Source organism: Lemur catta, chromosome 1 (assembly GCF_020740605.2).
Source record: "Lemur catta isolate mLemCat1 chromosome 1, mLemCat1.pri, whole genome shotgun sequence".
NCBI lineage: Eukaryota > Metazoa > Chordata > Mammalia > Primates > Lemuridae > Lemur > Lemur catta.
The window spans coordinates 32,415,997-32,440,172 of record NC_059128.1 but is presented as its reverse complement, the minus strand read 5'-3'; the positions used below and the strand labels follow the sequence as shown (position 1 = coordinate 32,440,172).

General features: G+C 43.8%; 1 long non-coding RNA gene across 1 annotated transcript in view; it reads right to left on the bottom strand.

The window, feature by feature from the left end:
• LOC123640313 overlaps positions 1-20,522 on the bottom strand; it is a 90,322-nt gene extending 69,800 nt beyond the window's left edge. Inside the window, exons 1-2 of the long non-coding RNA XR_006735942.1 lie at positions 20,413-20,522; positions 13,294-13,366 (exon numbers count right to left, since the gene is read on the bottom strand). This is a non-coding gene — a long non-coding RNA (uncharacterized LOC123640313). The remainder of the gene's footprint in view (positions 1-13,293; positions 13,367-20,412) is intronic.
• Positions 20,523-24,176: the final 3,654 nt, after the last annotated feature.

Genomic DNA, 24,176 nt, shown 5'->3' with positions numbered 1-24,176 from the left:
GAGTCCCAGCATGACTTATCCCTTATCGCTTCAAACATTACGTCATTTATTCCCAGCTCAGCTCAATTCCCTTGTGTTGAATGTCTTCCTTTACTGAAATTGATCTTTGTTAATACCAGGCATAATGTGTTTTCCATCTCTTAAAGGAAACCGATGGACTCTTGCCATGACAGGAGATAACTGGAAATCTATATACTCCGGACACCAATTCCCCATCAATACACTAAAATGTCTTTTCTTTAAAAATAACAGCCCTGCATGAATTTGATCACTTTCCCAAATTAGTGTAATTGATGCACCCTGAAGCCTTAATGATTCAGAAAGTGCACACTTCAGGGATATTTAAATAGCTATTTTGTAGGGAGATAAAATATGGGCCAATTCACTGAATACGCATTCCCTGAGTTTAGGTAACACTCAGAGCTTGGCTGAGGGCTGGACCATGTGTCAGGAAGGCTACACTTAAATAACAAAGAGGGCAAATGGCTTCATATTATACAAGCATGGTCTCGTTCTCTTTAGGGCCTTCAGTGAAAGATGCAAATGGCTGCATTTGAGAACAGGACAATTATTGCAGTAGGAATTATTCCATTTGTTGTTTCTAAAACTGAGATGAAACTCAGTTTTCTAGCCTACAAAACTGGGTTGATAATAATAATTTCTACTTCCCAGGGTCATTTACTGATGTTGAATCTAAATGAAGTGCCAAAGCATACTTGAGTCTAGAAAATAGCTCTGAGCGTCCCCGGAACAACTTCTTCCGATAGCACATCCTCTTTTCCTCCAGTGCAGCAATGCTGCTGATGGAGGCTATTCTGAGAATTCTGAATAAATGAATACATGAATGAGTAAATTCCTCCACCAACACCTCAGAGGCACTCTCCAGCTGCATATCAGCTAGGAGGCATTGGCTGCGCTACTTCAAGCTAAAAGATAGCACGTAAACCTCCATTCATCATTTCTAAGCCCTGGGCAGACATAATCAATCAATCGCGGCATTCTTCCCAAATGTGGCCTTCAAAATATTTCTCTACGGAAATAAGTTTCAGGCAGCCACTCCCTATTATTGAGAGTTGACACTAGAGATAAAACCCACCTGAAGCCCCAAGAGTATCCCAATCATTGTTAGGGCATAAAGGGTCCCCCTGAACTGATGCTTGGATTGTTGGTGCATAACAGCAGCCATCCTAGATTGTCAGGACTGTCCTCAGCACTACTCATGTGTATGTGCTGGAGAAGGCTGGGAGACCAAACTCTCTTTAAAGGGAGACTGTGCTGTGTGCTGAAGGGCTCTGCAGAGGGACTTACTTGGTTTGCCTCTGCCTGGAAGCACTGCACCCCACCTACCCACTTTCCTTGTCAAGGGAAGCAGCCCGCTGTCTTCTACCTGCAGTCTCTGGCCTTCCTGGTCTTAGTTCGGAAATGTCCTAGGAGCTAACTGGGTTAATATCAAGCCCACTCTTGTTCTTCACATGTGTGTCCATCCATTACCCTTTCTCTGTGCTGCCTCTGGCCACATTTGGGCCTGCCCTACCTGTCCTTGCTCCTTGCTGCTCAGACTCTTGCCTGAACCCCCAGCTCTCCAGTGCCTGGTTACTTGCCTGTGGTTCTGGTGAACCCTTGCAAGAGTGAGACACATTGCACACTGTGCTGGATGTTTCTCAAGGTTGTCAGCCTCTATTGGGGAAAGGTCCAACTCTTACAGGCTATTTTTATTTATTTATTTATTTTTGGTGCCAGCTTCTTTAAACCCATTACCTAATTTAATTTTCAAAAGAAAGCCAGGAGGTTGATATACCATCATTATAATCTATATGGGGACCTGAAAATTCAGAGATGTTAAATAACTCAAGGTCACAGAGCTGAAAAATGGCAGAGCTGGGATTCAAGATCTGACTCCAGAGTCTGGACACTGTCCATTCACTGCACTGCCTCCTGAACTGATGCATGCATTGTGGGGCTTTTTGGGGGGTGGGCGTTGCACAGTGTAGGGCAGTCACTCACTGCTTTGCTACCCTTCCCTCTCCACTACCCTCTAGTCCCAGCTCTTCTCTCTTCAGCGTGGCTCTCAGGCTCATGTGACTTATGTGAGGAGAGGGAGAAACAGCAGCCTTCTCTGGGTACAAGAAACCCAATCAGTGATTTGCAGCATGGGGTCCGATAATTAACTAAATAGGATGCCTTCCAATGAGACAAATCTCACTTGTTTTTATTGCCACATTAAAATGTGACTCTTAAGCAAAACAGGAATATAAATCTTAATGGAGGATGCTGGAGTTTAAAACAATATATACCCACCTCAGTTCTTGACAGAAGTCTTTATTGAAGGCCATAAACCTTTTTTTTTTTTTTTTGCATGCTGGGAAAGGGCTGGACTCTGATCATAAAACTTGCTCTGGTTTAATGATTTGGCAAATGAATAAAATGTTTGTCTGGGTCCCAGCAGGATTCTTGGGACCCAGTCTGTCATTAAGGCCCCCATATCCAAGAACAACATTCTGTAGATCAGTGTTGTCCATGTACAGCATTTCTCCCTGGGGCTGCTCCTGTGGGGAGCGGGAGAGTCTTTATTTTGCAGGGGGCTATATTGTACATGGGTGGACATTTACATCCCTGGGAATAGACTCCTCCCCATTCCCAAGAATACGTCAATGCATTTCCCAAAGCACCCTCGGTACTCCCCTCCCCCCTACCATGGAGCCTCAGAGTAGGAGTCAGAAAACCAGGGTGTCTTCACTTCTCCAAGCTCCAGTTGTTCCCTGCGTACACACAGGAGAATGCCATCTGCTTTTGACTTACTTCTGGGTCTTGTGATTGTTCAGAACAAGAGAATAAGAAAAAGAAGCCAGGGGAGAAAGAATAGAGAGGAGATTAAGGTTACCAAAGGATAGTTATTTTATAAAATGGAAAATCTTGACTTTTATACAAATATAAAATAAACATATGTCAATATTAATGAGGAAACCAGTAATATTTTGTTTGTTTTTTTTAAGATAGACCCTTGCTCTCTCACTCAGGCTAGAGTGCTGCAGCGCCATCACAGCTCACTGCAACCTCAAACTCCTGGGCTCAAGTGATCCTCCTGCCTCAGGCTCCCAAATGGAGATGATGTCAAGTTGGCAGTTGCATACACTAGTCTAGAGCTCTGGAGTAAGATCTGGGTTGGAGATATATAGATGGTATCTAAGGCCAAGGGACATGATGAGATGATCAAGGAAATGAAATAAGAGAGAAGAGAAGAGATGCAAAGACTGACCCCCGCCCCCCCAACCAGGGCATGCCAGCACTGAAAGGCTGGGGAGAAGAGAATGAATCAGAAGAGACAGGGAAGAAGTGTTCATTAACACATCAGGAAAACCAGCACAGCTGGGATCCTGGGAGCCTAGTGAAGAGAGTTTATTAGGGAGGAAGAAGGGCTAAAACATGTCAAATGATGCTGATAGGTCGAGGAAGGTGAGGACTGTGGATTATGTTTGGATTTAACCAAATGAGGTCACTGATTTTGACAAGAAGAGGTTGATGTTGGAAGAGTTAGGGGAGATGGGAGGAGAAGAACTGAAGACAGCTGGCACCTACATCTCTTCCAAGGAATTTTGTTGCAGAGGGAACAAAGAAATGGGACAGGAGTTGGTGGGGGAAAGTGGAGTTAAGAAAAAGGCTTTTTTGTTTTTTTACTTTTTTAGATGGGAGAAATAACTGTACACTAGTATACTCATGGGAATGACTTACTAGAGAGAGAAAATTGATGATGCAGGAGAGAGAAATATAAATTGCTGGAAAGGTGTCCTTGAAAAGACAAAAGAAAATGGATATTCATGTAAGGTAATGTAAACAAAGGCAGAGTATGTGGTGCAGATGCTGGTGGGAGGGAGATATGGTAGTGAGGGTTTGTGGGAAATCTCTGATTGCTTCAATTTTCCCAGCAAATTAAAAACAAGATCATCTCTCTAGAGCAAGGCTGGGGAAGGAGGCGTTGACAGTTTGAGGGTCACCTAGGAGAATAAGAGAGTGTGCGGGAGTGGGTCATGTGCTCTGTTTAGATCCTGATAATTCGATTTGCTGTTTGGAGAAGCTGAATATTGCACCAAATGTTCCAATGACATCTTTGTTGAAGACGATGGAACATGAGGCCTAGGGAAGGCATGATTTTAGTCTATCAGACTTACAAGGGCCAACATTTTTAGAAGTCCTCTTTGGTAAATGCTTCAAGGTCTGGTGGGAAACGTTAGGGCTTCAGTGGCATCTAGAACCTTTTCAACAAAGGTCTGCTTCAATCTCAGAAGTGGATGGGGCGGTGAGGGCAGGTGGTGGAAATTAAAGGAGCAGCCCTAAAAAGAAATGGGGCAGCAGAGTCACCCCAAGGAAAAAGAGTTAGCACGCGTGCTGTGGCCTTTTTAGAAAGATGATCCAGGATAGGCCAGGACAGCTGCTCAGCCTCACATGCCCTCCTAAAAGGCCCAAGTTAACATGTGGGGATTCAAAAGTGCTGTGGCTATTTAGGGGCCAGGACAAATATTCAGAGCCATAGTCTCCCTGGTGGAGGGGAGCAAGAGAAGTGGCAGGCGGACCATGGTGATGGCTATGAGTTACGTAACCTAACACGCTGGGCTCACGAGCCTTCTGATCAGGTGGCCCAGGCAGGAATTTGTCCATTCCCCAGACTCCATCTTACAACTTGCTCTTCAGACAGCAGAGGGTCTAATCAGCCACACGCAGGTGCTCTGCCCAGTGGCCCAGCCTTCTGCAAGTTGGCCATGCCTATTTGAAAGTTTGTCTAATCCTTCTCAGCACCAAGAGGAAATGGGAGAGACTGAAGAATGTAGATTAAGCACTCCCAGCTGCTGACATGCTGCTGACAGTGGCAGATAAGAAGGGATGAGTGGCATGTGCTGAATGCAAGCTCCAATACTACTTGACTCGACTGCATTCAGATGGCTGGTGTTCAGGGTACTTGAAATTGTTTATTCAGACCCATCACCCCTGTTTGGGAAGCCTGATCAGTGTTTGCAGGCACGTGTGAAGAGCCAAGGAACAGCAGAGCAAAAGTGTGATGGCTCACACTTGCTTAGCCCACACACTGCCACCCCTGGTCCCAGGAGCGGGTCCCTGGACACACTCCCTCCTCCTCTTCCTGCTACAAAGAGTGACAGGGAACTGTGTTTTGGTGACTCAGGCAACTCTCTGACCATCTAAAAGGAAAGTTTGTGTGCCATTAACTCCTGTACCTCCCAAGTAAGGAAAATACATAATGCTTTAAGAGCACCTAAAATGAAAGATCAGAGACTGTAGCAATTTGATGTAGTAGGCCCTGCTGAGCTGGGAGGGTACTCATTACACCAGGAGGTAGGTAACCAGCCATATGTCCTTGGGAGGTCAGGTTATCCGAGTTTCAGTGTTCTTATTTATAAAACAACAGAACTGGGCCAGATTATACAGTGCTTTTCTTTTCTTTTTCTTTTTCTTGTCTGAAACCTTTTTCTTAAATGAAGAAAATGTCACTAGCCCTACCCTTTTGCTTGGATCTTGTTCCTACCTTTTTAGGGTGAAGTTATCATTCACATAACAGCTTGTGGATAATCTGTGGTATAGTCCAGGGATTAGAAAACCTCCTGTAAGGAGCCAGAGAGTACATATTTTAGGCTTTGTGGGCCATTTAGTTACATGAGGAAGCAGCAACAGACAACAGGTAAACCAACAGGCATGGCTGTATTCCAATGAAGCTTTGTTAATAGAGGTGGCCGAGGGGCTGTAGTTTGCCAACCCCTGGGGTAGTTCCATCAGCAACTTCCTCAATTCTTGAAGCCTGCAGGAGAACTCCAAGGTTAAGCTGAATAAGGGAGGAGCTGAAACAAAGGAACTGAATCACTTCATTTTACTATCCTTGCCCCCAATAGCATTCTTCTCAACTCAGCCTAGTAACAGAAGTTCACAAATGTGCATGCTCTGAATGGTTTTTATTTAGAAATAAATTGCTCCATATTCATGAAGGGAAAAGAGAGGAGAGACCAAGAACCCAAACTGTCGCTGACTCAACTGACAAGCCAATTGGCAACCACGCTCCCCTGCCCCATACAGCCAATGACAAGTCCAGAGTTGGATCCTGGGATCTGTAGAGTCCTGTCACCTTCTTTCACCACAACAGAGACCCTGACAGAAGTCCACAGTCCACAGAATGTCCCTCTCTGCTTACGTAGCATTTGTTGCATCAGTAGTTTCCAAGAAGTTCCAATGCCAGGCTGTTAATTGTATAACAATCTGCCTATGTGAGGATAGGTTCTGTAAATCTATAATAATTTAGATTCTCTAAGTCTACAATAAAACTCCTGTGTATAATAATTTATATCAGTAAAGAACACCTCCTGGGTTATTTGTCCAGTCCTCTTTTTCCGAGTACTATTCTTCCCCACCTCTAGTAATCACAACCTATATGATAGGAGCCCAAACAAGGCCCAATTCTCTCCCTTTCCTGCCTCAGGACATCTGCCATGCTGTTACCTGGGCCTGGATCTCTCTTTCCCCAGCTCCATCCCTAATTAATTCCTACTTATCTTTCAGGCCTCAGTTTACATATCATTTCCTAAGAAATACCTCCCTTGGCCCTCTAATCTAAATTAGTCCTGTTATTCTCTTATTTTCTTCCTTCATCACACTTCTCATAAGTAAGTGTTGCTATATGTTTAATTGTTGTCTTTTGGTTTAACATGCACTTCCTTACAAGAATTTAGGGGAGAAGATGGGAACCCTATCTATTTTGCTCAATACCATATCCCCAGAATCTAGCACCGTACAGTAAGCTGGTACTAAATTCACATTTGTTGAATGGGTGCCCTGTCATTTGTTGCTGATGATAAAAGAAAAGGCTGGAGTCAGAACGTACTCTCCACCCTGCAACCTGGACTCAGGTTCTTCCTAATCACACATAGCACTGCTCACAGGATGTAAGAGAAACATGCTGGGCACTCCCACTGGCATTAGCAAGGGGAAAAAGAGATGGGAGGAGGAATGGGAAGAAAAATCAGCAGAGTAGGATGTCCTGGTTTCCAGAGTATTAAAGGAAACCTTTAGAACTCTAAGCCAGCCTGGGCTTGTGCTGAGTCTTTCCTATCATGGGGGTTTTCTTGTCCCTTAAGGAGAACTACTTATTCATTGACACTTTCCAAACTTACGGTCACCCTACTGCTGTCCCCACGACCCCTGCCCCTAACACAACACACCCAGTTACTTGGTCTGTGCTTGACCTGTGGGCAGTATGGTCCCTTCCCTGAGAATGCCCAGTGGGGAATGAGAGAGAGTCAGCCTCCCACACATAAATCAGTTGGCCATAATCTATGGATCAGAGAAGCAAAGGAGATTTGTCTATAGATAAAGAAGAATCAAATAGATGTGCAATGAGGGCCAGAGAGGAGAGATGGAGAGAGAGCCCTGAATAAGCACCAGCATCTGATCACAGTCCTTTCCTGAGGCCTAGCTGAAAACCCTCTGGTACGTTGAGAAATCCACCTTTTGATTAGGCAAGTTACCTGCAGACAAATAAATTCTCGGTAAACATAATGATTTCCCACAGATCGTCCTGTTTAATCCTTATAACCACCCAGTGTGGGAGGTATTATTAACCCCACTTTACAAATGCTTTTGGTTACATGGAATTAATCTAGGATTGAGTGTTATGGAAACTTGTGTTCTAGTCTTAATTCTGTAATGACTGCATTGTCTAAAGCAAATTAACTGCTTTTGGCCTCAGTCTTCCTTAAAAAGCAATTTTAGACTGGTAGGAAGGTTCATGCAAGTGGTTAAGCAAGAATCTTGTTTGTAATTTATGAAATCAATGGCCATGACCTAGAAGGCTTTGAATGGGCAGGAGCTGTCAACAGCCTGGCCTATGTTTCCTAAGTGCATGAATTGGATTATATAGTATCTAAGATGCTTTCTAGCTCTAAAATTCAGCTAGATTCATTAATTTCTGGCCCCAGTTACCCAAAAGTTCATTTTCAATCATGAAAGAGCTGAAAATGGCTAATAAGTATAGTGGGAAATTTGGACAACACAGTTATAGGACCACTTCAATCTCTACTTGTTCTTCTTGGCTCTTAAAACCTTTGAAATTTTTCCGTTTTATTATGACTACATGGATCATTACTTGGCAAAGAAATTTCCCCTAATACTGATCTATGAACATAAAGAATTATGTCTCAGGATAACAAAATATAAAAATAAAGCCTATTAACTTATTGGCAATAAAAATAGGGGCTGAATTTTCATGAAATAAACTAACGAAAGCTACTGTCGAAACAGGATGAGCTGAGAAAAATGCAAGCTTAATTGATTTACCCTGAGTTAGTGGTTTTCAAGCAAAGATTCCTCAGTTCTGAGCCTCCAAGATTTTCTTGAAATTATATAATGTTGAGAATTGATCACTGAATTCTGAGCCAATTGTCAGCTCACTGAGAGCTGCAACCTTGATTGTCATCTTTACCGTGGTATCCCAGCTCTTATTAGTATCATCCTTGCACTTATTGCTATTTCTTGGATGAATGAAATTTCAGAAAACCAAGATCCAGTAACCTCACAGCATAATGGGGAAACACCTAAACAGAATCTTCTAGTATTTGATCTCACTAAGCTCCCAGATTGAAAAACCCATTAAAACTGATCCTGAGGATGATGATCTGCCAATTATATGGACAAGTACTTTCCAGAAGTATCACAAAATTTGGAGTCAAGTGAAATTCAGAAACCATCTATGTTTTTCAAACATCCAAGATTGAGAAAAAGCAGGTCTATCCATGGAAGAGTTCCTGGCACATGTCAGGTTTTCAAGGAATGATTTTTACATGAATAAATTAACTTTACATATTTGTGTTAAGTATCAAAGTTTTTAAGTATACATACACATTTATATTTGGAATATACTGAGAAAGAAGCAAGGGTTGGAGCACTGGCTAATACACAAAAGGGGTGGTAGAATCTTCATGCCAAAGAGTCCCACTCTCCAGCATATCAGCTGCTACGTCAATAAGACAGCTGTAGAAACATTTCAGGCCCTAAGAAAACTATGCTAAATAACAGACTGGAGCGAAGTTTCTGATATTTACTAATAACAAATTAGGGGTATTCAAAGGTAAATTTCAAAGTCATTTGTGCCAGGAATTATTTCAGCTACAAATAATGAATAACTACATAATAGTGGCTTAAGCAATAAAGGCATTTAATTATTTCCTTTTACAGAAAGCTTAGAGGCGGGTGGTTCCAGCAGGGGGACAGCAGCTTGGGCGCAGCAGCGACCCAGGCGCTATCTGCTGTTCTGCTCTGCCTTCCTCAGTACATCAGTACCATCTCCCCTCATGGTGGTAAGATGGCTGCCACATTCACCAGAATCACGTCCTCACAAAACATCTTCCTAAGCACCAAAGAAGGGGATAGGGAGAAGAACCCTTTCTCCTCCGGCTGCTCATTCTTTTATCAGAGAGGAACATTTCCCTGGGAGTAGCCAGTGGACTTCACCTCAGATCTCACTGGCCAGTCAGGTCGCAGGCCCACCCCGCCATGGGGAATGGGATCCCACACTTGGCCTGGACCCATCTGGAATCTTCCCCAGGGGGTGGGCACACTGCACCCCAGGCAGAACTATTAAAAGAAGTAGGGAATGGCTATTGAGTTAGCAACTAATACTGTCTGCCACATGAAATGAGCTATTATTTATAACACTTTTAAATGTGCTAATGCATTAATATTAATAGGTAGATCTCCATTCAGAATAAGGCAAACGTTATGTTCAAATCTGAGATTTTTTTTCTTCAACTGGACAAGGCCACTTTTGATTTATACCTGAAGTTTATCTAATTCTAAGTAAAAAAGAAAGACAAAGGCATTAAACTTGGTATTCATGGACAAATTCCCATGTGGTACCCTTTAACCAACTACTAAAAGTTATTTATTGAGTGCCTACAATGACCCTGGCGTAGTGGCTAAGCACTAGGATGAAGATATTGTCCCTCCCCGTGGGTAAGTACAACATGGATGGGTAAGTGCTATTACAGGGGCAAGAACAAGGAACAAGGGAATGCTCCTAGGCATAGGAAGGTGACCTAGTCCTATCGTGGAAGCAGGGAGGGTGTTTGGAGGATGTGTGTAGAGCTAGAAGAATGTGGAGGACAACACTCTGAAGAGGCCAGCATTCAAGGACAAAAAAAAAAAAAAAACAGTCCTCAAAGGGGACCACAGAGAGCCACCAACAGAAGGAGAAAAGCCCAGAGAGAGTAGCATCCTGGTTGCACAGAAGTGCTCTAAAGGAGAAGGCGTGGTCAGTTATGGGGGAAGCTGGGGAGGAAAGAGGCAAAGAATTTATAAGGAACCACAAAGAATTTACCCAACTTAAAAACAAAGAAAGGAAAAAAGAAACAGATGTTTGCCCAAGAAATTTCAGACAATCCCCAGAGCAGATGAGTCCATAAAGCCCTAGGCACAAGATCAGACAGTGATTTACTGAGATGTCCAGAAAGCAAATAAAAGCAAGGTCCAGGGGCACTTTAAGTCCCTGTCCTGTCCCGGTCCCTCTGGGTGAGTCATGCCTTGCAGCACAGCTTCCCTTTCCTGCAGCAGGTCACCACGTTCATCATCCAGGCTGCACTACCCAGAGGCCTTGGCCCCTGGAGAGTCCATGAGGGGCCTGTCAGGAGCCTGGGCTGGGAGCCGTTTCTGACTCATTTCCCCTTGATCCAGTGAACCTCCTGAATGCCCTCGTGGCTCTAATTGATCAGCCTGGCTTCTGCTGTCAGGGTCCATGGTAGGCTCTTTCCCCTTGTGTTCTGGAGTCCAAATTCTGCAGACCAGCTATAGCTCAAATACCAACCCCTTTCCCTGGTTGGGCAGGAGGGATGCTGGAAATGGTGAGAACATGGGCTGTCAAGGGGTGAAGGGTTTTGCACAGGCTCACGTAAACACACGTGTCCACCGGGCCCAACACAGGACTTTCTGGAGCTCTCAAACAATCACCACATTTATTACCTCAGCGACTGCTCAGGTTGGGGAAACACCAGACACCTGAAGTTTGTTTTCCTCTTCAATTGGAACTGACATTTCCCCACGATTGGATTACTTTGAAATCAAGAAATTGCAGCTCAGACAGTTCATAAATTTATTTCTGTTCCACCTTGTAGCATTCATTACAAAGACTGATCATCCAAAGAATATGGGCTTTCTGCTTTTTATTTCCTGTTTTATTGCAGTCACCTTTTAAGAGGGTGGTGTGGTTCGCGGGGTGGGGGTAGCTCGCAGGCGGCAGGTAGCAGTCAGCTGAGCAGAGACCAGGGTCCTCTCACTCTCTTGGACTCTATCTGCTGCGACTGTACCCAGCCCCATGGAGGAAGGGTCTGGGAAAGATTGCAAGTGTTCTGGGGGAGAAGGGTGCAGAGGGCGATGGGTAAAGAGGCACTGGAAACCACACACCATGGCAGAGGCAAACCCAGGAGAATTAGAGTGGGGCAACCATTCCCTCCTGTCCCTGCTCCCTGCAACCATCTTTGAGGACAGGTGTAGGAAGGGCCTTGGCCAGATGGAAGAGATTACAAGCCCAGGAGTTCTGGAGATGCATTCAGGGACTTCCGGGGCCCAAAGGTCATCAGTCAGGGAGAGAGAGAGTGGACTTGTTACACAAACATTACCTACTAGTGGCAGAGTCTGAGTAAGGAACTAGGGACCTAGCAATGAATCGTCCCTGTCCTACAGAAGCTTCTAGTCTTGTGAAGTGATTGAGCTGAGAGCCAGGATAGGGTGAGCCCAGGCTGCTATGGGAGCACCTTGGAGGGCTTCTTGGAGGAAGTGGAGTCTGAGCTGGCTTCTGCTTGGAAGTGCCCTTTGATATAAGACAACTGCCTTCCTAGTTGTTAGAAGCAGGTTACTGAGGCAGGAAAAGAGGCAGGGGCTCAGGGCAGAAGCCCACCCTAAGAATGATGACTGTATGTTTGCCAGGTTAGCCAGGTGGTTAAGAGTCCTCCTGGGTTGACATTCTGGCTCCATCATTTGCTAGGCCTGTGACCTTAACCTTTTACCATTTCAATGTCTTTATTTGTAGAAACTGGGAATACACAGCTTATCTCACGGAGCTGCCGAGAGGACTGAACCAGAAATCCATGCCAAGGCTAAGGACGGTGCAGGCCACCAGGAGCACTCAGTAAATGCCAACTTTGCTAATTTGGCAGCAGCTGACTTTGTGTGTGTCTTTTGGAGGGGACTGGAAGGTGAGGCACAGCCAAACCCTGGACCTGGGGCCCTGTCCACACTGGATAGTTGGTTGACCCAATCATAATCAGCCCGAGAGTCAACCGGTAACTCTTATTTTAAATGAGAAAAGGAAAGCAAAGTTTTCCATTGTCTATCATCTGTCCTATTTAGGGTTTAAACACCAGCAGTGATCCCCACTCATTTCCCTGTGAAATAAATGGCCAGGAGCACAGCCTACCTTTTACAAGAGGGAGAATGAAATCTCAAATTCGTTACATAACTTGTCCCAAATTCCACATTGAGATTATGAAAGAATAGGGGCTTAAACCCTGCTCTTCTAAAGCACAGGCTCAGGCCTCCTAATATATCACATTACTCCCTGTCATCTACCACCCCACAAGATATGCCTCCCAGCATTGCCGAGCTGATCATACAAGGTGGAGTGATTTCATCGGAGTAAGCCATGCTCAGAAACAGAAAATGTTGCCTCAGGTGTTTTCCTGGATATTTGATTTTAATACCAAAGCCAGTTTTATCCATAATGGGAAAACACTGAATGGTTGATTCTCTTAGGTTTCTCTGACAGCAGAGAACAGAGGCTGAGAAGCTGTGTCTGAAGGGCCAGGAGAATGGGGAAGGGCACCAAGTGACCTTCCCCCGAGCGAGTGGGCACTTGGCTTTTGCATTGTGACCCTGTTCTGCTGTTCATCCACAGGAAAATTATGCCTTACAATTGTAGCAAATCAGCAGCTGGAATTATTAATAATAGCAAAAGAAGCTGTTTGTGCAGCAAGTAATTTGTAGTAATGTTTTATAATTGATAGTCATTTCTATTATTTAAATACTAATTAATTTATGTACTAAGCAATGTATTGACTTTAGTTATGGTGTTATGGCAGCTCTCTTAACCTAAAATCGTTTATTGTTTTCTTTAGGTAATTAAAATGCACAGATTACTTGTTCTGTTTGTGGCTGCTTAGAGGACTGCACCCTCTGAGAGAGCATCATGGGCAGTTTACACAAAAACAACCACATATGAGCTCTGGTCTTTCCAGCCTGATATGCTTTTCTTACCAGTAGGATTCCCAGAACCTCTCTTGGTAATTCGGCCACGTGGTCTCCCTCTTGCTGGCGACATTTGGCCCATCTGCAAAATGAGAAGAATGTGAAATCTGTGAGTGCAGCTGCTATTTTACAGCAATGACCTGGCAGATTCTGGCTTTTCTGTGACAAGTGTCCTGGGCAAGTCCTTTTACCCCTCCAGGACTGTGGGCCTCCTGTCTAGTCCTAGAAAATGAGGGGGATGGAAGTGGTCATCCGTAAGGATCTCGAAGCTCTGAATTTGAATGAGTTAATGGAACCAGTGAATATGTTTTCTGGCAGGTGCATTGAAGGTTCTGACTGCTGAAAACAGAAAAATACAAAAAAGATTAATGGGCCAGGGCCACTGGAGGATTCACTGCTGACAGACATGAGCTGTCTGCTCCTGTTTAGTATCTCTGCGTCTCCCTGAAGGCTGAGTTTTACTATTTGACTTCTTGTATCCCTTTAAACAACAGGCTGCACATAAAATAAAATCTATTGACTCTCACCTGAGGCTTTATGAGATATTCCAGAATATTTTTCCAAGTTTATTTATAAGATGGGAATATTTATATTCCATTTATTAGACATATTAATTTTGTTTTTGTCTCAGGAAGACAAGAGAAGGTATTCATAAACTGTCAGCCTTACACAAAGTCAGGGCTGAAAGCCCTGTGTAGAAAAAAAATTAACTCCAGGATGCAAATACATTGTATTGCTATTGCCTACTTATGACTCTGTGAGTCAGACGGTTTCAACAACTTTGAGAGATCAAGATCATGGATTTGTGTTCTACGTAATTCCATTAGTTTTGTTCTGTTCCATGGCTTCATATTGCTGTCCTATCTCCAACCAGCTGTCTTGAAAATGTATGTTATTGGTTTTAAGAAACATTTTCTCTGAATTAAAGTTTGGTGTTGTATTCTTGTTACCTGTGGAAGGAACTAATTCTACATCTTGGACCTGTCAATGCTGAGCATTTTCTTGAATCACAGCTGGAAAGGCTAAGTCTCTTTCCATAAGACATCTTGTCTTCCTGGTTGAACCCTGATTTGTAGATGGTATCCCTAAAGTCAATGGCTCTCCCATCATCTTACTGAGCAAGTCTAATGTCAGGACTTAAATCTTCCCCCAAACTTACTTGCCCAGCTTTGAATAAGCTGTATGAGTTCTCCCAGCCCATCCTGAGATACAACCACAGACAGCACCTCCTGGAATGTTACACACTATTTGGAAGAGGCCAAACAAGCAGACATATTTATGTTTTAAATTAAAAAATTATTAGGGAACCAAGGGGCTACCCCCCAGAAGAATTTGGACTTTCCCTCTGCTGGAATTCACTAAGAAATAATATGGGTAAAACTAAGATTGAAAAAAAATAGTGAGGAGGGACATGCCCTAGATATTAAAATATACTATAGTGCTGAAATAAGTAAGTATTGTGACACAATTGCAAAAATGGACATTTAAAGAAGAGATAATCTAGATATAGATTTTGATATTTAAAATTGATCTACAATAAAGGAGGAATTACAAATTTAATAAATGGAGTTGGGGAAATTTACTATTTGAGGAAAAAAGAATTAACTTAGATATTCCTCCTACAGTATTTTACAAAATAATTTCCAAATGGATGAGATAGATATACATAAAATGATACTTCTAACATCACTAGGAATTGTAGGAGGATCTTTATCTATATGCCAAACGGCTTTGTAAACATGAAAACAATGGAGGAAGATCAAATAGATCCGACTAATAAAAATTTAAAACATCTGAATATAAAAAAATCAATATTTATATTCAAAGACAAACTATAAAAAAATGGTTATCGGGGAGGGATTCTGGGAAGACAGCAATGACAGTGGCATATTTTTTTAAATCCACGAGAATTCCCACATAAAAATAGAGCAACTAGATAGCAAAAGATTTAAAATCCATGAATAATATTTACAAGATTAAGTAACAAAATATCCTCACAAACCCCAAAACACAAGCAGATGGGGTAAACCACCAATAGCTTCAAGATCTGCAAGGTATCGGCACACGTGCCAGAGGAAGCTGAGAGAGGGAGAGGGAATCTGAAGGATTTGAGAATAGTACAGTCCCCAAATAGGCAACTGGGAAGCACAGCTGAGCACCATGAGGACAGTAGTTGAACCTAGGAGGGATTTTACCCAATTGTATTAGACAGAGAAACAGAACTGAAGGAGAGAGTTGGGGGGGTGGGTAAGGAGGGGAGAGGGAGAGGGAGGGAAGGAGGGAGGGATATAAGAGAAGATTTATTATAGGAATTGGCTCACATGATTATGAAGTTCAAGAAGTCCCACAGTATGTCATCTGCAAGCTTTAGACCCAGGGAAGATGATGGCATAACTCCCAGTCCAAGGCCAAATGCCCGAGAATGGGGGAGGCCACTGGTGTGGGTCCCCGGGTCCAAAGGCCCAAGAACCAGGAGCTCCCATGTCCAAGGGCAGCAGAAGATGATGTCTCAGCTTAAGAAGAGAGAGAGGGGACTCATCCTTCCTCCACTTTTTTTTCTATTTAGGTTGAATGTTGCCCACCCACACTGGTGAGGATATATCTTCTTGACTCAGACTGATGCAAATGGTAGTTTCTTTCAGAAACACCCTTACAGACACAGTCAAAACCAATGTTTCACCAGCTATCTGGGCATCCCTTAGTCCAGTCAAGTTGACGCATAAAATTAACCATCACACCAATACAATAGTGGTGAGTACAAAGGGGGTTTGTCATGAGTTCTGAAGAGACCAGAGTAGTCTTTACCTCACCCTGTTAACTCTTAAAAGTGAATAGTCAAGGCTCCCCTCTGAGAGAGTAATCAGTAATTATACAGGTGGTGGGAGTATTTGTATTGTTATCTTGAGACTATGTGTATAAAATGGCAAACAACTAATTAAATTGTCTATTATCTCCTATGTATTTGAAAACCAGGAAGGAAGGAAGTACGTACAGATATACTGTAGGATAGGTTAAGCAAAAACCATATATATAGCTCTGAAATTAAATTGGAAGTGTCAGTATGAATTCATGAGGTGTGCATGTGTGTGTTCAGTTCTGCTAGAATACGATATATGTGTTCCTAAAAAAATCGCCTCAGTGTGCAAAATTGCACAATTACAAACCATCAGGCTTATAGTAAAAATGAGGGTAAGGGCACAACACTCAAAAATTTCATCAGTGACAAATTTTAAAAAGGATAGACATTTAGCAAAAATGGTAGCACAATAATATACATGGTTAGGAAATATGTGAATACAGTAATTATGGCACCTCATCTGAAAAAGGCCTGAAGTTTGCTTGTGGAAGGGGACACTGGAAGGACCACAGCTTGTCAGTTGTTGTGGAGCGGTGGAAGAAGACTTATCTGAAACTGGATGGAAAGTTGTCACATCAGATGTGGACGGGTGTGGCTCATTGTCCTCTGCTGGGCATTGGTGCTAAATACCAGGGTTACCTGATCTTTTGTAGGCTTAGATCTGGGTTGTTTTCCTGCCTTTGAGATAGAGGCCTTTTGAAGCATGCACTTGTAATAGACAACCTGTTTCATCAAAATCGATCACTTTATACAATGTCTAGCCTTCTTCTTCAGTTAACTTCTGTGTCATTGCTGGAAATTCTTTTGCTGCTTTCTTATCTGCATTTGCAGCTTTGCCCCTGGGCTGGAAACTCTGGAAACTGCAGTGGTGTTTGAAACCGCTAAACCAGCCACTGATAGCAGTAAAAAGTGCCATATCTGAAGGACCTGGCAGTTTCTGTTTAAGGCCTTTGTATATAGACTGTTCTTTCTCTTTGATTTTGAAGAATATTATTCCCAATTGTTTCACTATTTTATGTATGTTTACATGGCTTGGTTTGGCTTGATGCAGTTTTCTGCATTCGCCTAATATTCTCCTACATAAAATCACCCAGCGAAACATAAAACTTGTGTTATGCTCCACTTGTCCCTAATATACCAATTGTGCTTGAACAAGTCAATGTTTTCAGACAAGATCAGGTGCATTCAGGGTGGTATGGCTGTAGAAAAATCAGCACTTTCAAAAGTAGCAAACAGAATTGGCTGTGTATAAATTCTCATGCCTCTTGCCCCAGCTTCTTAGGTCTGTCTAACCAAAAGGACTAAAACAATGACTAACCTCATAGTAGAGTAGCAATGAACATCTGCAGCACCAGATTGAGGTCTCACAATACCATACCCACTTAAAGAAATCAAGGCTTCTTGGAGAAATGGTTGGTTTTAGGTCTGGGGCAGGAGATGGGCATGATGCATCTTGCCATTCCGGATACCAGGGAGGCTATTAGAGATTACCAGGGTCTTGTCCGAAGGACTCAGGAGCCAATTGAACAAGCTCCCACCACCAAAGATGGGACATTTGTATTTCAAGAAGGATTGTCCATAAGAATTGTATAAATGTGTTTAAATCTATCAAATATGTTTAAATCCATGAGTTGTTAATGATATGTTTTTAAAAACTGGCAACTTTGGGAAGATGAAAGGCACCTATTTGTCATCTTGAAAACTGACAAAGACAGAGAATCAAGTATTTGTCCTTGTGTCTTTCTTTTGTGAACTGTACCATTGGGTAACCAAATCATAGAGGAAACATCTCTTTATGGAAGTATTCCAACTAATAAACGAAAAAGAAATGACAGAACTAGAACATCACCATTTTGCAACCCCCAGTGAATTAATGGATCCAGGCATTGAAGTTCACCTGCTGCTAACATCACACAAAATGAGACATCCAGACAGTATTTGCCTCCCGGTGAAAAACACAAACCCATCTATAATCTTGCCAAGGGGATCCAACTTAAGTCTGATCAGGCCTTTGGATCCAGCTACGAATTTGCAGGAAATACAGAGCTCAGAAGAACGTATTGAACTGTTCCTTAAATATGCAATCAGCAAAATCCAGACTGTGGGAAACTTTACAGGTTAAAAGGCTCAGGTTCTTTAACAAAGAATTTATAAGAGAATAAGAGGAAGTCTAGGTGGAACTTGTAGGTTAAAATTTAAAAGACGTAGCTAACTCTTAAAAATAGGCAAGGCCAAATTACAATGTCTTAGGGATGAATTTTTGTGATAAAGCTATAAAGAAATGCGAGGAAGTGGTTGCTATGAGAATCAGGATAGTCAGTAATTAAGTTAAACTAGAGAAAATAGCAGAAACCATATTTCCTGTGCAAATGTGTGTGTGGATTGAGTCATGCCCACTATGTGCTTTTTCAGCCGTGTTTTTCCTGATCTGCCTTATTTTAGGATTATGCATAAATTTGTCTCTCCAGCCAGATTTGCATCTCCTGCGGTAGCAACCATGGGGCCCTCACATCCCACGGGGCCATATCAGAGCTGCCTGGCTTGCTCTGGGCTAACCCTCTGCCATCCTCCTGTGGCCTGAGGCAGTTCCCTGGGATGAGCCTGGATGGGCAGCCACTTTATTCCTAGATCTCCTCTCTAAGGTTATGGGAAAATTCAGTGTTTGTCTTTATTCTACATCCAGAAAAACAAAAACCAAAAACATGTTGGGCCTGCCTGAGTTTTTTTTCCCCTCATCATCCCTGCAAGAGCCCAGAAGTCGTATTTGGCTGTTTGAGGACAAGCCAATTAGATAAAGATTGTTAATCAGAGTAATGAAGGGAGAAGGGACTGAAGGAAGGGAAGGAGGGAAAGAATGTGACAGAGGCAGTCACAGAAAACAGAGAGGGCTACCCCTCCCACCTGCTCTGATGTTTTATTCAGGCTATTTGCAAATGAGCCGGTGGAAACAGCATTAACAATAAATGAGATGCATTAGGCTGGGGAGAGGGTGGAGAGGGAGATCTGAGTGCTGTTCTTGCCAGCCATGCTCTGGGGCTCCCGATCTGGTCAACCAAGGTGAGCCTTACCTGCTCACCCACCTGTACTCAGACCTTCTGAAAAGGCTCCTATCCTATTTAGCAAATAATATTAAGAACCTCAGAGGTTTTTCCAGCAGGCAAGAGCCAGCTGAAAAGGCAAATCCAATAGACCAAAACCTAAGGGCTGGAAACTTTCACTCTCAGCTTCATCAGTAAAGTTGCCACAATTCAAATGACCTGTCAGGTAGTTCCTCCACTTTATTAAAGTAATATTGATCTATGCTTTACAATTAACCAAATATTTCTTACAATAACCCTGTAAAGGAGTGGTAGTGACCGATTTTATAAATAAACTGAGCAAGGTTACTCAGGGCCTGAAACTCGACACTTTCAAGAATTCAGGTTTTTCCATAATTCTTTCCTTTTGGACAATTTCTATGAATTCAAATCTGCCCCACCTACCAATTTCCCCAGACTTGTATAGTTCCTTCCTTTCATTTAACAAATATGCAAGCTGAGTATCTCATGAGCCACGGGCTGAGCTAGGAGAATAGGAAATCCCAGTGGCTGAAAAATCCTATAGGATTTTTATTCTATGGGCTTTCATGCTGCGAATTCTGATGTGGATTCTGATTCTGATTCTTCTTATTTAAAAAATGACAATAGTTGTCACTCATTAAGCACCAAGGGCCAAGCACTGTGGTAAAGTAAACAGTTTACAAATGCTATTTCATTTAAAGCTTTGATCATTGAAAGCTTTGAGTCTGTGTCTCTTAACCCCAGGCAGAGCTCCTGCTCTTAAACAATGTGCTGCTGCACAGCAGTTCTTTTGTAAAGGGAGAAAGCTTTGCTCTTCCCCATTGAATCCCCACCCTTTACAACCTCAGTGAAACTGACTTCTAGTAGAAAGACATGGTCCATTTGTCTGACCTGGCAAATTCTACCAGTGTGCTCTCCCCTTGCATTTCTTCTTCATACCCATCAGCGTCCTGGGGAAGGGTCCCTCCAGCAAAGGGGGATAAAGGAAGGCCAAGTTCCCCTCCAAAGCTTAGACAAAAGCTGCCTCTGGCATACAGACATTGGATTCCTGTTGGCCGGACCAATGAAACCAGGGGAAACGTAGGTTAGAGTGATAGTCCCTGGCACCCAACTCTTCGAAGGTCCTCCAAAATATCCCAATATCCCAAGAAGACATAAAGGAAGAAGAGACATCTATCGAGAGAAGCAGAGCTCCAGAAGACAGTTGCTTACCTAGCGTTGCTTCCCAACATATGGGCCTTGGCCGCGGCAGCATCCTTATCACCTGGGAGCTGGTTAACAATGTGGGAACTCAAGCTCCACTCCAGCCTGCTCCATCAGAATCTATGCCTTCAGATTTTCAGGTGAGTGGAATACACATTGAAGTTCGAGAGGCACTGAGTTAGAAAACATGGGGAGAGAGGAATTCAGGGCTGGGGTTCTCAAAGTATCATCCCCAGAGACCAGCAGCAGTAGCAGCACCTGGTTCTTGTTGGAAATGCGAATTATTGGGCCTCACCCTAGACCAACTGAATCAGAAACTTTAGAGGGTGGGGCATAGCCATCTGTGTTTAACAAGCCCTCCAGGTACTTCTGATGCTTGCTAACGTTTGAGAAGCCCAGGTGTAGACAATTACCTCTCCAAGCCCTGGCTCGCTCCTTCTGACGCACCCCTTAGGCTGCAGCCTTGGCCAAAGCTTGGGGGAATGGAAGGAAGGCTTTGTGTGCTTGGTTTCCCCTCTTCCATTTGAATACCCTGGGGATGATTCCTAAAACTCAAGCTTCTGAACAAAATCTCTCTTGCTTGTAATTTAATCCTTCATTTACATTGTCAATAATTAATGGGAGGAAGTTCCAGGAGACTGGCTTTTAAGTTCTGTGTTGCATCTGGTCAGAAGAATGCCTGGGAATGGAAGGCCCAGGTTTCCCAGCTCAAGAATAAACCAGTGCATGGAGACACAAGGAAGAGGAGCCGTGGCAGGTCTCTCCCAGGTCACAGGCTGGGGGTGCAGTGGTCATGTGCACAGCACTGGCACAGGATGGAGCCAGACTGGAGGAGAGTATGTACATAGACAGAAGAGGCTATATGGATAGCCCCCAAATCAGAGAACCACTGGTTGTCAGACAGCAACCTAGTCTACCTCTCACACTGAGCAGTACCATGCCTGCATCTCTCCAGATGGAGGACTTCCTTCAGTCTGTGGGAGGGCTATCACCACTCATTGAGTGGCAGTGTCCATTCAACCATTCATTCATTCTATAAGCCTTTGTTGAGATGGTCCTATATGCCAGGCACAATGCCAGGTGCATAAAGACTCCTTCCAACGTCATGGAGTGTATCTGTCAATTAAGTGTATAGTGATCACAGCTTGTGGTCATGTCAGGGGCGTGTGTAATGGGGGAACCTGCCCAGTCTCAGGTCAGGGAAGGCTCCCTTGAGGAAGGGGGTTGTTTGAGCTGGGGTTCTGAAGGATGCACCAGAGCTAACTAGGAAAGGCAGGTATTGATGGTGGTAAGGAGAACACAACAGGGAAAAGGACAAGGACATGAGCTAAGACAGAGCATGGCAAGTTGAAGGATCAGAAAGAGGCATCATGGCAGAGGAAGGTGGCATCAGATGGCACAGAAGTGGTAGGCAGAACTAGGCTGCAGGTTTACAAAACTTTGGGAATTTATCCTAAAAGCAATGAGGAGCCTTCAAAGGGTTTTAAGTAGAAGAGTATCAAGTACAGATTTGCATGTTGTAGAGTCTGGCTGTGCCGTGGAGAGGGAAGTGCAGATGCAGGAGTACAAACAAGTTATGAAGCTGGCACAGCGGGCACTGGGCTCCAGTGCTGGCAGTAGAGGTGGGGAGAAGAATGCGGACTAGAGAGAGACTTGGATGAAATCCACAGGCCTTGGATATGGATCAGACATGGGGTAAGGGAGAGGAAGGTGTCCATGGCATCTCCTGGGTCACTAGGCAGGCTGAAAATGGGGTGAGAGCTGGACTGGGAGAGAGGTAGCCCATTAGCTACAAGTGTAGAAGAGGTGCACCCAGAAAGAACATGTGATGAAAACTAGGATAGTCTGCAGGGAATCAGGCTCACTCAGTGTTTAATTAAAGTAGGTGTCCAAACAGCTCTCAGTTATTCAGAGTTATCTAATGTGTCGATTCTGGTTCGTTCTTCCTATTGCAGTCTCTGGGCTTTGTTCATTTACACCTTCACCAGGGTGGAAGGAGACAGATGGATGGTGGGGTGGGGGGTGGAGGGGGGTGTTACTTAGTCATGTATGCCTGGTGAGGAGATGAAAACCAAGTGGCCTTACCTACTTGGAGTGCCACATTATTGTGACTAGCTTACAGAACAGCAATCCTCTCCCTTAGAGGGCTGCATATAAATGCAATTTATGTCTCCAGAAACTTTCTACAACCACCCCTTAATGAAATTAGTCAAACCTCAAGGCATCCAAATCAGTTCCTATGACCCTTTCATCTTCCAGGTTGTTTGCCTTTAAAATTTAGAACTGAACTGAAGAGTATTTATAGCTATGGAACATTTCTGTGAGTCTGAGGGAAGAGGGTCTTTGATAAACCAACCTTAGAGAGTTGCAGCAAAGGAACCCAGGTGGCAGGGTTTTACTGGCAGGTTTGCAACGACTTGCTGCTCCACCTCTTGGCAATGTGCAAAGGCAGTAGCCACCCTGGGCCTAGAGACAGTGTAGGAAAGAGAGTCCAAAACTACAATAAAATTTTAATTGTACATTTGATCTGTTTCAGGATGAAGAATGAAGGTAGATTTAGGTTTCTGTATTAGTCAGGGTGTGGGTAGGGATCAAACAATACACTCAAAAGAGATGACTGAAGGTAAGTTAATAAAGGGACTATTTCTAAGGTGTGGGTCAGTTAGAGATAGAGAAGCCCCAGGCTATCAGGAAACCACTAGTACCCCAAGGCAGGAAAGGGGAAGAGGAGAGCGTGGTTAGTTATTCCTAGGGCTGTAGCAGAAGCCTGCAGCTGCATCTACGGTTTGCAGCTACTGCCCACTACAGGCCAGCGGGGAGGGGGCTTGGGAGGGAAATACCTAGAGCTCTCTTCTGGCAGGTGCCTCTCATTGGTCCATCCAAATCAGAAACCAATGAGTAAGGAGCTCATTGACTCAGTCCACACAGGCAGCCTCTCAGGCTTAGAGCAAGAGCAGAAAAAGGTGCAAGTGGATGCCCAAGGGCAAGCAGAAGAAACTCAGCACGTGAACCAAGAGTCTGCTTCAGATTTGAAAATCTATGTGGATCGATATATTTATGTGGGTCTACGGATTTCACTGCCAATATTTTCCTGGTTTCATAATGATACAGTATATCCCACACTGATAGTATTAAACCAACCAACAACAGCAAACAGATCTTCTAGCCCAGAACGTGCCTGGGGTGAGGTGGGGAGGGAACTGAACTGCAGCGCTCTCTGTGGTTCCCTCGGTTTCCCCTCTGAAGTCAGCTGTGCCTCTGGCCACTGCCCACCCCCTCCACCTCTCCACATACACGCCAAAGCAGACAGGGCTTGAATTATTGATGACATCAAAAGGATAAGTTTGGGGATTGCATGTTTCCAACCTGCCTATTGTTTGTCCAATACATAAAATTTCCTCTGTAAAACCTGAGCTTTCATCTCAGGTGTGTGGACCAGACTTACGCAGACGGCGAAGCTTCTCTTGGGGAGAACCCTCTGTGATCCCGGCTCACTTTGATCTGCTCTCTTCCCCTGCGCAGTCATAACCAGGGTCTACCAGGACACTTTCCCCTCGGCTCTGTTTTATTTCCCACTGTGGAGCACACTGGGAAACAGACTTTGCTCCTGTTCCTTTTCCTGACCTGCAACTTGCTAATTTCGGAGCAGTTAAAATGTTCCCTTCGGTGAGGCAGGGAACCCCTCAGGGCCCCAGTAGAGCAAGACCCGCTCAGACACTGCCCTCTGCTGGAAACTGTTGGGACTGCTCAGTCCTCCGTGACGGCTTCTGCCC